Source organism: Lactuca virosa, chromosome 8, assembly GCF_052849685.1.
Source record: "Lactuca virosa cultivar CGN04683 chromosome 8, Lactuca_virosa_CGN04683_v6, whole genome shotgun sequence".
In the NCBI taxonomy this organism is placed as follows: Eukaryota; Viridiplantae; Streptophyta; class Magnoliopsida; order Asterales; family Asteraceae; genus Lactuca; species Lactuca virosa.
The window spans coordinates 234,265,591-234,281,794 of NC_136433.1; positions in this window are offsets into that span (position 1 = coordinate 234,265,591).

A 16,204-nucleotide genomic window follows, 5' to 3' on the forward strand; every position below is an offset into this window, starting at 1 on the left:
TGTAGCTTGATTCCATGGAGCTTAAGAGCCTAGTGCCTCAAGTGTGACACCTTAAATGGTTCACACAACATCACCAACATCTTGGAATAACTTGGGAGAAAAGGTTCTTATGCTCAAATCGACTAGCCCTCATGTGTATACACACTAGTCCCGATTTCTTGAGCCATGGGGTCCTTATATATTGTGGCTATTAGGGTTACACCATGTAACTCATGTCTTTCCATATTCTTCATGCTCCATGGGTTAAAACCTCCATGGAGTATCCATGGGTTACTCCATGGGTTTAGCCCAACATGAAGAACTATGGATCATAAGCCTACATATATAAGAATGAATGATTTACACAATCAATCCCCATATATTTAATTAGTCTCCTTTTGATCACAAAATTAATTCCAGATTAATTCTTGATCAATACTAATTAAATAATATGATTTCATATTAATATATTAGAACTTATAATATATTAACAAATCATAAATATCCTTTTCTCACAAAAGTCTATCAAAATTGTTCCGATGCCATGCAACCCAAATGGACCATGCCAAATCGGGTCAAGTACATACCAATTATAGTTATGGGCTTAGATACTAATCCAACAGTTTTATCTCAGGAAACCTTTCCTCTTTGGATGAAGTTTGGGTTTCCCTGAGAATATGCATGGTTCTGTCGAGTTATAGCCTCTGAATTGGGTCAAGAATTTGACCATTATCCTATCCTCGGGATGGGTGCGACCATGGGTTCGTAAGGTTTTGCTTGGGTAGCAGCTTTTTCTATAAGTGAATCGTATATGGTAGGGTTACAGCTTAGTGGAGCACGTTCAGTGTTGTGTGGGACGGTGATTAGGTCCCCATGAGACAGTGAAAGGAGGAGAGTATCTCTAGGACCCATAGGGTTGCGCAAGCAATGTAATATCAACAAGGGTCGGTATGAGATTAGGAGAATTCCAGTCATGGACTGTGGGCCTAATGGTCGGGATTACTCGTTCAATCTATTTGTGATACTCTCGGTAGTGACGCATTGATGGGGATCAGAGAACCCATAAATAAGTTGGTTTGAATGGGGAACGGTACAGGGCCGTTGAGAGTGCCAGTCATGTATCAGAATGAATATGTAGAATGTTGCTCCGTATTTCTGTTTGTTCGCAAGTTGTTGTTAGAGATTGGATGAAATGCAGGAGTTCTTGGTTTGATCATCTTACTTCTTCGGTTTGAAGGTTAGTAATGGCATGACAGAGAGTCAAAGGTTATATTAAGGTTTAGGCGTATCACATGTACTCGAAAGGAGAGAGGTTCGCTATCGACCTGTTAAGGATCTTTTCTGCATGATTTGTGGCATCTTCAGCCAGAAACTTGGAGTGTATTCATGGATGGCCATTTCAGGATGGCTTGTAGTGGGAACTCGCATTGGGAATCGCAAGTGTATCCGAGTGATGCATGCACTCTCGAAGTCGGTACCGGAAGTGGGAAATCTTTTGGTTTAAGGTGCGAGACGCGAGTTTCAGGTGAAAGGTGTGATGTCAACGATGGTGAGATCAAGGGTTGTTTGGGTTAGAATGTTCCTGTCTTCCAGGTTCTAGGAACCTGGTGGATGGATTAGATGTGGGACTGGTAGTCTCAGCGGCGGGGAGAAAATTATTGCATCCAGGGTTAGTAAGAGGTTGCGATGAATCAGAAGATTTTGGGTGAGATGCAATGGTAGATCTTTGATTCTCGGGTCGGGAGTTAGAACCGAGTTGGATCTTTCTCCTGGTATTTAGCATGTTGCTTTGTGGTAATCGCCTGCAGGACTGTATACTATGAGAAATTAGTAGGCGACAAGGAGCGATATGATTGCTGTTTATTGACATTATGTGCATACTCGATCCTGAATGTCTAGTTGATGACATATGGTGTTTGGTTGGGTTGAGGCGGTCCTGCTCTATGCAGTAGACCAAGATACCCGGTGCGGGCCGACTGTAAGTCGTAGATACGGAGGCTCAGGGGGAGCGGCAGGGTTGAGGCAGTAGGCCAACAAACCCTAAGAATATCAATCCGATGGTTGATTGGATTCCACATATTGGTATTCCAGCCTGAGGTTGATCGGGCCAGTCATGGGTGTTTGAGGTTATGAGCTAGCAGTGATGAGCATATTGGTTCGGGGAGCTAAAGGGAGCATTGCCGGTCGACACAAGAAGATTCATCTCCCAGTTGTCTTCCATTGGTCATCATATCCTAGGAAATCTTGTCATCAGAATTAGCTTTCTCTGGAAGGATTATCGAATCTCTTTTGTCTAGAAAAGAGTTGTCGGCAGCAGAGTATGATCGGTGGTTCTGTTTTCAGGAAGGAACCACAGGTTCTCAGGGTTGAGTAGGCAGTTTAAGGGATAAGGGGAATGACATCAATGTTGGTTAGTATGGACGACCTGTCAGGAAGTCAGACCAATTTCGACTTTCCAGATTGTAGATTTTCAGGTGAAGTGGGAGCGGTCGCTACGTGGAAATATGGACTGGGCTTCTCCGGGGTGGAAAATTTCTACTGGATTTTATCGTCCTGGGAAGGTCGTTGTGAGTACAAGTTATGGAGGGCCCCTTAGGGTGTCGGGCTTGCCAGGGGTGGCAAAGAGTGATTTTGAAAACGAAATCGAATTTAAGTGGGGGAGAGTTGTAACACCCCGATTTCCAGGAATGAGATCTTAGGGATTTTGCGCACTTAAGAAAGCCTACTCGACGAGTTAGGAGTCCCCAACTCGTCGTGTAGAAACTAATATGGCCGCGTGGATTATGAAGCCTACTCGACGAGTTGGAGGACCCAACTCGACGAGTTGAGGCTGTGCATGAAAGCCCTAAATTCTAGGGTTTGCACCATATTTAAAGGACCTTAAGTCCTCTCTCCAGCCTCCCTTACCACCCTATTGTCCAGAAGAAATCCTAAACGAGCTAGCCTTCCAATTTCAGTGTGTACAAGGCTAAAGAGTAGGTGTTTGGTGCATTTCTTGGAGAAACTTGAAGGTTTAGGAGCTTGGAAGGAGAAGGAGCTTATAGATCCGACATCAACTCAGTTGTATTAACCATTTGAAGGTAAAAAGCCTCTACCTTGATCACTTGTTTGTTAGATCTCTCCATTAGAGAGTTTTTTTTTGCCATTTCTAGCTTCTTCTTGAGTCATTCTTGGTTTTGAGCATGCTTTGAAGCTAAGACTTCAGATCTTGACACTACTAGGCCCCTTAGGCCTAAAGACTCAAGATTTATCAAGCTTTGGCCAACTTCCATGCCTTAAACCTCTTTGTTAAGGCTTGTCTTAGCAAGTTAGCCCCTTAATGAAATGCATGGACGTAAAGCTTGCATCTTTACGTAGTATCTCAACCCTAGAAGACTAGATGTATAGTTTGGAGCATTGGTTTCGTTTAAAAACGTCTGAATGAGAAAAAGGGATGAAGGAACTCGACGAGTTACTTAGCTAACTCGACGAGTTGGTTAGGGTTTTCCCGTTTCTAGATTCTGAGTAAACTCGACGAGTTGGTGAGATAACTCGACGAGTGGTTAGGGTTTTCCTCGATCTTCTGGACACTGCATGGACTCGGCGAGTTGTTTTGGCAACTCGGCGAGTTGACTCGAGTTTTTACAGGTCCTCCGAGTTCTGAAGGAACTCGACGATTCAGCAGCGGCACTCGACGAGTTAGATCAACATGGACTGTTGACCTTGACTGATGACTTTGACATTGAGCAGGGTTGACCAAGTTTGAATTATGGGGGTATTTTGGTAATTTGGGATTTTGATGGAAATTAGTCACATGGTGATTACAGGCGGTTGAGTTCGGAGATGTGATTGAGAGTTGGATATTGTCAGTACAACACTACTTGTGAGGTGAGTTCTTCTCTTTATATCAACATGTTCTAAGGCACCAAGGCCGACCCTTTATGGTTTATATCCTGGTTATAGAATTATGCTATGTTATTGATCTGTTAGATCTATATCCTGGTTATAGGATGATGCTATGTTAGTGATCTGTTAGATTGGTATCCTGGTTATAGGATGATGCTATGTTAGTGATCTGCTAGATCGGTTTCCTGGTATATAGGATGATGTTATGATTAGTGATCTGTTAGATCTGTATGACTATCTGTACATGCTATCTAGCGTATGATATTTATGTGCATATGATTGTTTGATTGGGGGTTGGGTTGAGGCGGTCCTGCTTTGTGCAATATGCCAACATACCCAGGGCGGCCCGGATAGACTGCAGACCCGTTAAGGGCGTACTAGTCAGGTCGTAGACCCGGCGAGCGGTCCAGATAGGCTATAGGCCCACGAGGCAGTCTAGACGTGTCGATGGCTCGGAGAGTGGTCCAGATAGGCTGATGGCCCTGCGAGGCGGTCCATTCAGGTTGATGGCTCATTATGCATGCTGTTTGTATGATATTGTTATGGTTTGTATGGCGTTGGTATTTTGGGGGAACTCACTAAGCTTCAGGCTTACAGTTGTTGATTTTGTTTCAGGTAGTTCAGATGATCGCGGGAAGGCGAAGGCGTGATTACGCACCTCCACATATTTTTATGATTTGATTTCTGGGATACTCTAACATTGAACTATTTTGAAAACAATTTATAATAACTATTGGTTTTTTAATGTTTTTAAAGTTTTAAATTGGCTTGATTTTTATGGATGTTACAAAATACCTCTATATATAGTGGGTTTCATACCACTTGTAGAGGTGTGATTGAGAGACATAACATTGAGAGACATAACATTGAGAGTGTTAGTGTGAGCTATTTATTTGTCGAGATCTAGCTTATACTTTTTTGTAACACCTTTCATGATCGAATACATCTCTTAGACACCCAAATCACCATGTTCTTTGTGTTTTTTTTATTCTACATGCCAAATCAAATGCTCATAATTCACATCAATTGGTATCAAAGCGGGTCTTCGAAGATCAAAGCGATTTTTTTGAAGAAACAGTTCTCGATTTGGCTACATTCAATACAACTGGAATGTTTATGGTGAGTCTCTCGATGATCTCTCTAAAAATCTTTCATTCGTGCTTGCGTTCTTGAATTTTTTGATCATTTTGACTCATTGGATCAATTTTTTATAAAAAAACTCAATTGTTATGATCCAATAATTTTTTCATTGATCAAGCCCGATCCAATCTCATATTTCTTTTTTTTTTTCGATTCGATTCTCAAATTTCTGCAATTGCTCATTTGAATTCAAATTTAATGCTAAATGAATTAAATCATATGTTTGATACTGTTCATTCGATCATGAAGAATTTAATTCAAAATTCTGAACTAAACATCATATGCCATTTACTTTTCATGTCCAATCTTTAAGCCCAAAATGTTTTCGATCCAATACAATTGTTTGAGGCCAAAGTCATTTGAATTGTTTGATTCATTAAACTCGTCGCTGATTTCGTTTTTGCTTCACACGGATTTATCGGTTGTACAATCAGATCCATATGTCTCAGTTAATAATCGTGTTGTTCTTGAGTTTCGTTTTCATCTCATCGTTCTCAATAATTGTTTGATATTGATTGTTAATCTGAAACTTGGATTCGATTTCATATGATTTGGTATATGATGAAATCGATTTTATTCAAGTCATAGCTTAGAAATTGAAAATTGAATCTTTGATTTTAAATATTTTGACCAAGAACACTTGAATATGATGAAGAACACTTGGTTAAACATGTTTTTGATCTGAAATTTGGTATTAGAATCATCAATTTGATGTTTGTTGATCTTTGACTTCGAAAAGTCAAACCAAAAAAAAGTCAAATTCGATTTCTGTGTGTCGATTCGATGAATTGAATGTTGAAATTGGAAGATACAAGTTCTGTTTGGGCTATAGATGTCGAAATCATGCTTGATTTGGGGTTCAATTTCGAAAATTGGTTGGATTTATGTTCTTGATTTCGAACACAGTAAGTGTGTCTCATTTGACACTTGAATATTGATTTGGAAATCGAAGTAGTTTTGTGGTCAAATTTGATTTCGAAATAAGAATAATTGTGGCTGAGTAGAGTTGATTTTGGTATCTTGGTTTGGAAATAGCATCTTAATGTCGAACATTGTGGAATGATGATGGTTTGGAACGAACATATGTGTTCGTGGTCAATTTTGAGTCGGGATCGATTTTTGGAAGTCAAAATCGAATCACACATAATTTGGAATGGTATGTTGACTTATGGTGTGAAGAATCGAATTGGGGAGATTTGGGATCGAGGTGGAGAGGCCAATAACGAATGTTGATATCGATGATTGGGAAGGCTTGGAGTTATCGATGTGTAAAATGGAAGGATTGATTTCGAAGCCTGATTATGTCAATTTCGAAGGGTCGACTGATCGTGGAATCGAAATCGAAGTGTCCATTACATGTAAAAGCGAAGGCTGTGTATGTAGAGATTCGATTTGGGTTGAAAACTAAAAGCAAAGTCTATACATGCCTCGATGTCGAGACTCCTTTGCCGAGTTTCGATGTCGATGATCCTTTGCCAAGTACCGATGTCAAGTGTTGATTTGGGTTCGATGTCGAGGATCTAATTTCAATTTCGAATTCGATGGTTGTTATCATGCTTTGATGTCGATTGTCAACTGGAAGTGATTTGGGAAGAAAACAAACATTTTTGAATTACACCCCTGGAATTTCAAAGAAGTGGCAAAAATAATCCAACTTCGAAATGGGAGGAAAAATAACGTAATAACCTGAAGTTTTGTTTCGAATCCCTGGAGTTTGTGCGAAATGGTAGAATTTACCCAACTTCGAAATTGGGCTGAAAGTTCTAAGAAATGGGAATATTTTCGAAACAGGCCCCTGCAGTTAATGAGAATTGACACTTTATGCCCATTTTCACAATTGGGGTAGAGTTTCGCATCTTAGGCTGTTGTGGGCGCATCGGGTCACTGTAGAATTTCAAAATTGACAGTTTCTAACCAAATTTGTGAAATTTCGTCAAAGGCGGTCCGTTAACGAATTCAAAAATTGAGATTTTTTGGATTCTCCGGATTTATGCAAAATGTTTATGCCATATGTTAAGGGGGAGATTTGGATAAAAAAATTCCGAATTTGAGCGCTTTCTCATTCCTTTTTGGTTTTATAATCATTTTTCGATTATAAAAAGGGGGAGAGAATTAAATATGGGAATTCGAAAGTTTAATTTTTCATATTACGTGTACATGAAGACCAAAGTGACCTTGAGCAACGAAGTTTATGAAGTGATTTGATTTGAAATTCGGAAGTGATTTGGGTTTTCCCGGTTCATGATGGGTTTGGACAAAATTATCCATGTATGACTTTGTAATGGTTTAACTCATTTAGACCCACTTGCATGTGGTAGAGTAGCCTTGTGACATGATATATATATATATATATATATATATATATATATATATATATATATATATATATATATATATATATATATATATATATATATAGAGAGAGAGAGAGAGAGAGAGAGAGACATGTAAACACCTCTATATATAGTGGGTTTCATACCACTTGTAGAGGTGTGCTTGAGAGATGTAACATTGAGAGTGTTAGTGTGAGCTATTTATTTGTCTAGATCTAGCTTATACTTTTTTGTAACACCTTTCATGATCGAATACATATCTTAGACACCCAAATCACCATGTTCTTTTTGTTCTTTAATTACGCATGCCAAATCAAATGCTTATAATTCACGTCAATAACCTACCCGCAAAAGCATGTGAAGGAATTCTGACTTCTTCCTCCTGAGTTACCCCGAACATCCTAAGAACATGGTGCAAAACTGCCCTACGATTCCCAAATAACAAGAACTAACAATAGGATCCTCATTCCTTAAGGATTCTAGGGGTCCACAAGCTTTGGGATTTAGATGAGCCCTCAACTGCCCTATTACAGCCTCGACCCAAAAGACCCCGAGATGACCATCCAAGAGCTCCAAAATCCCTTCCTTGGCTGAACCACAGACCACCGGGGTCCATTCCAAAATACTGCGAGTAATCTCCGATGAGATGAACTCCCACATCCGCGCATCGATCGACTCAATACCTGCTCCTGAGCCGGAACCAGAACCTGAACCCCATTCCTGAGTGCTCAACACAAAACCGAAACAACATGTAAAAGATCCTAATATACCCAAGAATCCTCATCCCACATGATTCCTAGATTCTCCAAGACTCTCCCCAATTCGAGTATGGATCCTATGATTTCAGTAGTACAGGCCTAATACTACCTTCCACACCTATCCATACTTTCCTCAAGAATCCTCCCGAGTCCTCTAAGTCACCTTCTCAAATCCATACACCAAACACTCGCTACCCAGCGCAACAAAACCCACCAAAGCAATCCCTAGGCTTTCCTAGGATCCCGATCTCACCCTGCCATCAACTGCTGAAGAACTCCTCATAATGTCAGTTAGCTACCTCATGAACACAATCACATGCAATAAAGCTTAGATAATCCTTCGAGTAACACTCATCCCTACAACGGTTAGACTCAAGCAAGAGCTGCACAATAGGGTCAAATTCGTCAGTCTGAGATTATTTAACCTTTGCCACATGTGACTTGACATATTCAATTAATAGCTAACTCACATCACTTATGAGTTCTACAAAGCACAAAGAAAGCAACATTCATACAGTAACACTCCAATCCACAAAATAACCAAAAGCATCCAATCCCACATACTACAAACCATATTAGGAGCTCCCACTCCCGCTACTGAATTCCTTATGCATACAAATCATACCCAATCTAGCATCCCATGCTTCCTAGGCTACCAGGAATCACATGCAAGCCAACCTATTACTGGCTAATCAGAACTAGCATGCAAGTCTACAAGCTCATACAATAGGCATACAAATGCATCTCTCCTAACATTCTACCATGCAAAAAATGAGCAGATCCTTAGCCCTATCTAGCATGTGATTCATAGATTCACATATCAAAGCATATCAGATAATAATTTGGAAAAATTACTTGAGCTCACCTGATTTCATGCACCACACCCTTTCTTGTATTAGAAAACTTGATTTCCCATTTTTAAATCATTTTTCTTTCATTTTTGAAAAAAAAACTTTACCAAATCCTCAGTTTGAGTTCAGACACACCCGAGAGTATGTCTGAATCCCTCAAACCAAGGCTCTGATACCAACTTGTAACGTCCCAAAATAATGACATAAAATTTTTGTTTATAGATTAATAAATCATTAATACGTAACATTTCCATAAAACCAAGGTAATCAAGATTTATCAAAATATCATCAAATCATAGTAAATCACAGAATGCGGAAACATGTGGTGTGTGCTATACAATCATCCCGTGCTCTTCCATTTGAAAACTGAAGTACCTGAAACATAAACTGAAAACCGTAAGGACAAAGCTTAGTGAGTTCCCCAAGATACCTCATACCACAGATATATAAACCATATACTGGTCCCCCACCCTCCATCGGGCCTCGCTCGGTCTCGAGTCCCACTCGGCCTCAGGCCCCGCCCGACATCGAGCCCCGCTCGGATTACAGATTTGCCAATCACCAGGCCCCGCCCGATACACACATAATCATATAACCATATAATCATATAAACATATAACCTTACCAGCGCATGCAATAATCACAAAGACTATAGCATACCATACATTCATCGAGCCTTGCCCGATAAGCATAAAACAAATACTAATAACTAGCATACAATATACTCATCAGGCCCCGCCTGGCATCGAGCCTTGCCCGGTAAGCATACCATCTCATAACGCATGCAAGAGTTACACAGACATCTAGAATTCTAACATCAAAACCATGGGCCGACATTGGTTCCTTTGACCCGCTAAACCTATTGAGGAGACTCATCTCGCACTGCCAAATCATATTAATGATCCCTGGCTGCTGGCTGACAGATTCCTGAATTGTCAATATCAAAACAACACCCAATTAACATTTGGGTCCCAATCCATAACCATAAATCCATACTCGGGGTAAAAAGACCATTTTACCCCTAACCAAGCTTGGTCCAAGGCTAAGGCCCAAACTCACAATTTGAAAGGCCCAAAAGCCAATTAATCAACCAAGGCCTAAATATGGCCCAATTTTCCAAATTGGGCCCAAACCTCTTACATGAGCCTTACCCTAAAGCCCAACCATTTTTCCTAGTCCAAAACACTTGTACTTAGATGGCCCATTGAGAAATCAAACACCCAAGCCCAAAAGAAAGCCCAAACACAAAGCCCATTAAGCAAAATCCCACCTAACTGAGTACGCAGGGCGTACTCAGTTGTACGCTAAGCGTACACGCTATTTGGCTTGTATGCTGCACGTACAGACTTATACGCACAACGTACTCATCTATTAAGCCAAAATCCTTCTTAAGCTCTTAATGATTAAGTCCAGAAGTCCAAACCACAGATCTAAGTCAAAACAAGTGTCTAGAAACATAAAGTCACTGACTTGGTGACTTTGCATGCCCCAAAAGAACCCAACTTCAAGATATAGCATTATAATTTCACCAAATGAACACAATCTCATACATGGGGGATTTCAAACCCTAAAGGAGACAACTTTATGAATCTAGAACCTCAGAAACACCAAGAGTGGCAACTCATAGCTCCTGGAGTGGTACCAAACCACTAGATCTCATTCTTGGGGCCAAAATGAACCAAAACTCATAAATAATAGATCTAAGCCAAAAATGAACAAGTTCATAGATTTTTACCTCAAATAATCTGGAAATGAAGTAGAGAATCAGGATCCATAAGCTCTTCCTTGATCTACAACCTTGCACCGAACTCCATCTTCTTGGAAATGACCCAAAAACACTAAGATGCACATAATGAGCTCAAAAACACGACCATGGAGGCTAAGCAATGATTTATAGGGTTTTGGGGACTTGGAGGCTGGTAGAGAGGCCAACCCAAAAGACTTAATGTGCTTATATAGGGTCTCAACATCACAAATTACGGTTTTCATTTACGCCTCGTACGCCTCACATACTCCTCGTACGCCCAGCACACGAGGTCTCGCACCCCCGATCCAATCTTCAAAATACACTAAGCGTCCACCACAATATGCTCCCCTCGCCTCAGTACTCCCCGTGTACTCCTTAGGTACGCCCCGCGTACTAGGGTTTCCTCTTAAACCCTTAAGCACTCTGAAGGCCATAACTTCTTCGTTATAAATCCGATTCCGATGATCCATATATCCATAAAAAGATAACGAGAAGCACTACATTTTAATCATCTCGTACCTACCTTACCATTTCTTGAACAAGTATCCAATTTCAATAAAATCCCAAGTTGACATATTACCAAATACCCTCTGTCCCCAAAACACAAACAGGACACCCGGATCATCCACATTCCATAATCCACCTCAAAATGAGCCCAAATCTCAATTCTTCAAGGGCCCTAAGTCTGCTAATACCCAAACCCTGATCACCACCCCGAAATGGGAAACAATTCGAAACAGGGCGTTACACCAATGCCAACCCACTAGTTTTGGTTATCTTTAGTATAAAGGATGCTAGGGACTGTATATAGTTATGTAGGATAGACTAAGGACTCTTGATCTAGGCTCTTTTACCTATTCCTTGTTTGGTTGTGGTTCCAGAGTAGGATTACCTTTCCTAGTGTATATCTCACCTATGAGTATATACGATTATACATTCCTTGGATTCTTGGTATTTAGTATGTTGCTATGTTGTAGTGACCTATTAGATCTGTATCCAGGTAGTTGGTATGTTGTTATGCTGTAGTGACCTGTTATATCTGTATCCTGGTAGTTGGTACGTTGTTATGCTATAGTGTGTTAGATCTGTATCATGGTATTTAGGATGTTGCTATATGGTAGGGATCAGTAGATGTGTATGTCTACCTGTACTTGCTGGTTATCATCTAGTGGAGTGCCTTAGGGACTGTATTGGTCATGTAGGATGGCCTGAGAACTCTTGATCTAGGCTTTCTTGCCTATTCCTCGTTTGGTTGTGGCTCTAGAGTAGGATCATCTGTTCGGGTGGTTATCTCACCTCTGGTTACTTATGGTTATGCATTTCATGGAGGTTAACTGTGTTGGATTAGGTGTCTAAGCCCATAACTATAACTGGTATGTACTTGACCCGATAGTAGCTTGGTCCTTTTGGGTTGCCTTCACCAGAGCAATTTGATAGAATGGTCTTTTGAGAAAGAGGTTATTTGTGATTTATTGATATATTATAAGTATAATATATTAATTGAGAAATCATATTATTTGATTAGTATTGATCAAGAATTAATTTGGAATTAATTTAGTGATCAAAAGAGACTAATTAAATTACGGGGACTGTTTAAGTAAATCGGTAAAACTTATAGTTTGGGCTAATGATCCATGGTTGATTAGGATGGGCTAAACCTATATGATAGTCCATGAAGGTTTAACCCATGGAGCCTAAGAAATATGAAGGGTCATGGTGCATTAGGGTTTGCATGGATGAAACCCTAGTCTTTGCCACACTATAAAAGCAACCCCTTAACCCCTAAATCGGCCCCCATGCATTCTAAGAAGAGTCATAACCGATTTTGAGCTATCTAGCCACTTCTCATAAGCCTCCTCTTGCATTTAGTGTTTGTGACACATTAGAGGCGTCACATTTGAGGTGCTAAAGTTTTGAAGGCCAAGAACTACTAAATACATCAAGAGGTACTCATCTAATATGTTTTTATGTTGTATATCCTCCATCATATGCTAGTTAGGATGTATGCTTTGCAAAAATGAAATTGCATGTATAATTAGAGAAAACTTAGATCCAAAGCATCTAGGGTTGCATGTGCACCATCGGAGTGTTATAGTGCTCAAAACCCTTCAGTGGTATCAGAGCCTGGGATTGTTTTCTATTATATTGATGCTTGATTATTTTTCAAAGCTGAAAAAAATCGATTTTCTGGCCTCTGACTGATGAACTCGCCGAGTCCAATGATCTGACTCGACGATTTCACTCACTAAAATGGCAACTCAATGAGTACAGTTCATGCACTCGTCGAGTAGAACCTTCTGTTTGCAGAATTTCGAGTTTTTAGCCAGAATTGGATTAGGATATCATTACCACAAACTGTTTTGTATCATAAAATTTGTATTTTCTGATATGGTAATGATTATCCTCATCTAATTAAAGGACAATTGTCAAAATTTAAAGATAATAAGTTGATTATTTGTATTATTTGATATGAATTGTCTTGCTATATGAGTTAGATTAGATCAATGGTAAATTATATGATAATGTTGTTAGTTAAAATTGATCTAAAATTGTTATTGAAGAGAGTTTTCTAACTTGTCCTCAAGTTATATGAAAAGTCTCATTCATGAACATTAAAACTCATAAGTTATGGAAAACCAAGAGTTTTGAAGAGTTTCAAAACTTTCCCTCAAGTTTTGGAATTTGTAAAGTCTCACTTATGAAACATTTAATTCCAAACCTTAGAATTTTAAAAGTTTAAAATTCAAACCTTATATTATTATAATATTATAAGTTTAATTATATATATATATATATATATATATATATATATATATATATATATATATATATATATATATATATAAGACAAGTCAGTCTTACCGTTAGTAGGTCTCATTCACGAAGCCGGTCTATAAGGGGGTATAAGGTTACTACCTATAAAATGGTGGTTTAATGGGTGTCCACTCTCACCCACCGCTTCCTTGACTGATGGAGGGTCGTTAGCCGAACGGGTAGGATAGAACATTAATTCTTCTTATAAGTATAATGATAATTATAAAAGTAACTAAATGTTTTATTAAAATCCCAATCTTAGTTACTTTAGGAAAAATGTGAAAATGGTGCTATTCCATGAAATTGAACTTTGCACCTTGCCAAGTCGTTAGTGGAGCGTGTGTGGTTGACCGGCACACTAATTTGGGACTGACAAGGGTGGCAAAAGGTAGCTTGATGTTTGTCATAGATCAATGGAACGTGTAATTGGATTACGACATCCCTCTTCCGAATTATAAAATATTGTGTTGGGTCCTAGCCTTAATATTTCATTTGGGTGTTATATAAAAGATTCTTATCTAATCTAAACTTGTTCTTTTTCCTTTTCAGATGTCTATCCCAAACAATGCTTCAGGCTCCAACCTTTCTAGCTCATTCTCCCTCATGAACTTGGTTGGGAGAACTATCTTCGATGGGTCAAATTTTAACGATTGGATTCGGAACATTCGTATGACCCTTCGCTACGAGGAGAAAGAATATGTCCTTGATAAATAGCTAAAGGAGATTGATGAACAAACTGCTACTCCCAAACAAATTGAGGAATACATGGTTCATGAGAGGGACGCGACAAAGGTGTTGTGCATTATGATTGCTACCATTACTGCTGAGCTTCAAAAGTCGTATGAGGACTTCTGGCCCTTCGAGATGCACTAAGATTTGATGGAAATGTACTATCAAAGTGCTTGGCAGGAAAGGTATGAGATCATTGCCTCCATGATCACAACCAAAATGAAGGATGGAGAGTCCATCACGGCCCACTTGCAAAAGATGCAGAGATTTGTAGACCGCTTGCTGAAGTTGAATGTGAACTTCGATGAAGAGTTGGCTATTGATATCTGTTGGGTTTTGAGCATTCTAACACTCCTAAGTGTACATGCAACCCTAAGTACCTTGGATCTATGTTTTCTCTATTATACATGTAAATATGAATATTCCAAGGTATTACCCTATCTAGCATACAATCTTTGATACTTGGGTAATAAAACAAGTTAGAAGACATACCTTTTTATGTAGCTTGATTCCTTGATGCTTAAGAGTTGAGTGCCCCAAGTGTGACACCTCAAATGGTTCACACAACATCAAATACACTTGTAATAACTTAGAGAGAAATGATACACTTCATGAAATCGACTAGCCCTCACCATACACACATAGTTCTCACTTGGTGGCCGATTTTGACAAGAATAAGATGCTTATATAGTTTGTCACAATTAGGGTTACACCATGTAAACCCTAATTGTCATGGCCTTTCATTTCCATGATCCATGGGTACAAAAACACCATGGAGCATCCTATGGGTTTTAGCCCAACTTGATAATCCATGGAGCATTAGCCCTTTATACAAGTATGGATGATTTACACAATCAACCCATATATTTAATTAGTCTCCTTTTGATCACTTAATTAATACCAAATTAATTCTTGATCAATACTAATTAAATAATCTTATTAATATATTAGAGCTTATAATATATTAGTAAACCTTAAGTGTTATTTCTCTCATTTTAGTCTATCCAAATGCATAATGCCATGCAACCCAAATGGACCATTCCAATCAGGTCAAGTACATACCAAATATAGTTATGGACTTAGACACTAATCTAACAGTCTCCCACTTGGATAAGTCTAAAACTATTATTGAGTATGACTTCAAGAACCGACTGGCAATCGTATCTCTTTAAGCCGTTGTCGAACTCTGACGTTGTAACTGAACTCTGATCTCGTCAATGACTTTTCCATTAGATAAGGGATCATATATTCCTCCATTCAAGATATCATATGGACTGAGACATGGATTATAAATCATTCTCTCTGTCCATTTGTTGTTTCCCGGTTTCTGATTTATGACGACTGACTAATTGAACAAATCAAATCAGTCAGGCCCGACCGAGCACTTACATTTGTCATCACTAAATCATCGAGGGGCCCACAGATATGTCTTTTATCCCGAAGGTAAAAGGAATGGATAAACTTCGACTCATATAGCTTGTTCTACTACTTGTTAAATCATACACAAAGGCATGTTTTATAACATCGAGTTACCAATGCGTTTTCGCGCAATCAATGTACAACCAACTGATAGTAACAACTCATATCTCTAGGTTTGAAGAATATAAGATATTATCGTCTCATCATCACTCGTGATAAAATCCATGAAGTGATTCAAATGAGCGCGGGTTGAATCCAATACTTAGAACTTATGAGCACTCATGAGTGTTGTAGCACCTCTTTGCTATGTCCAACATCTTAGACATCTACAAGCCAACTCATGAAAGTCTTGATTCATATCTACTTCCAACATATGACCGACTGTGGATGGTTTGAATAACTTAGTCATTTGGGAAGAATGACCTAGTTATTCTGGAAGTCAAAACATGCAAAGTGAAACACAAGAATAATCGAATCCAATATGGTCTCAGAACTTATGAATATAAATAAACACACCTTTTATTTATCACCATATTGATTACCCATCAT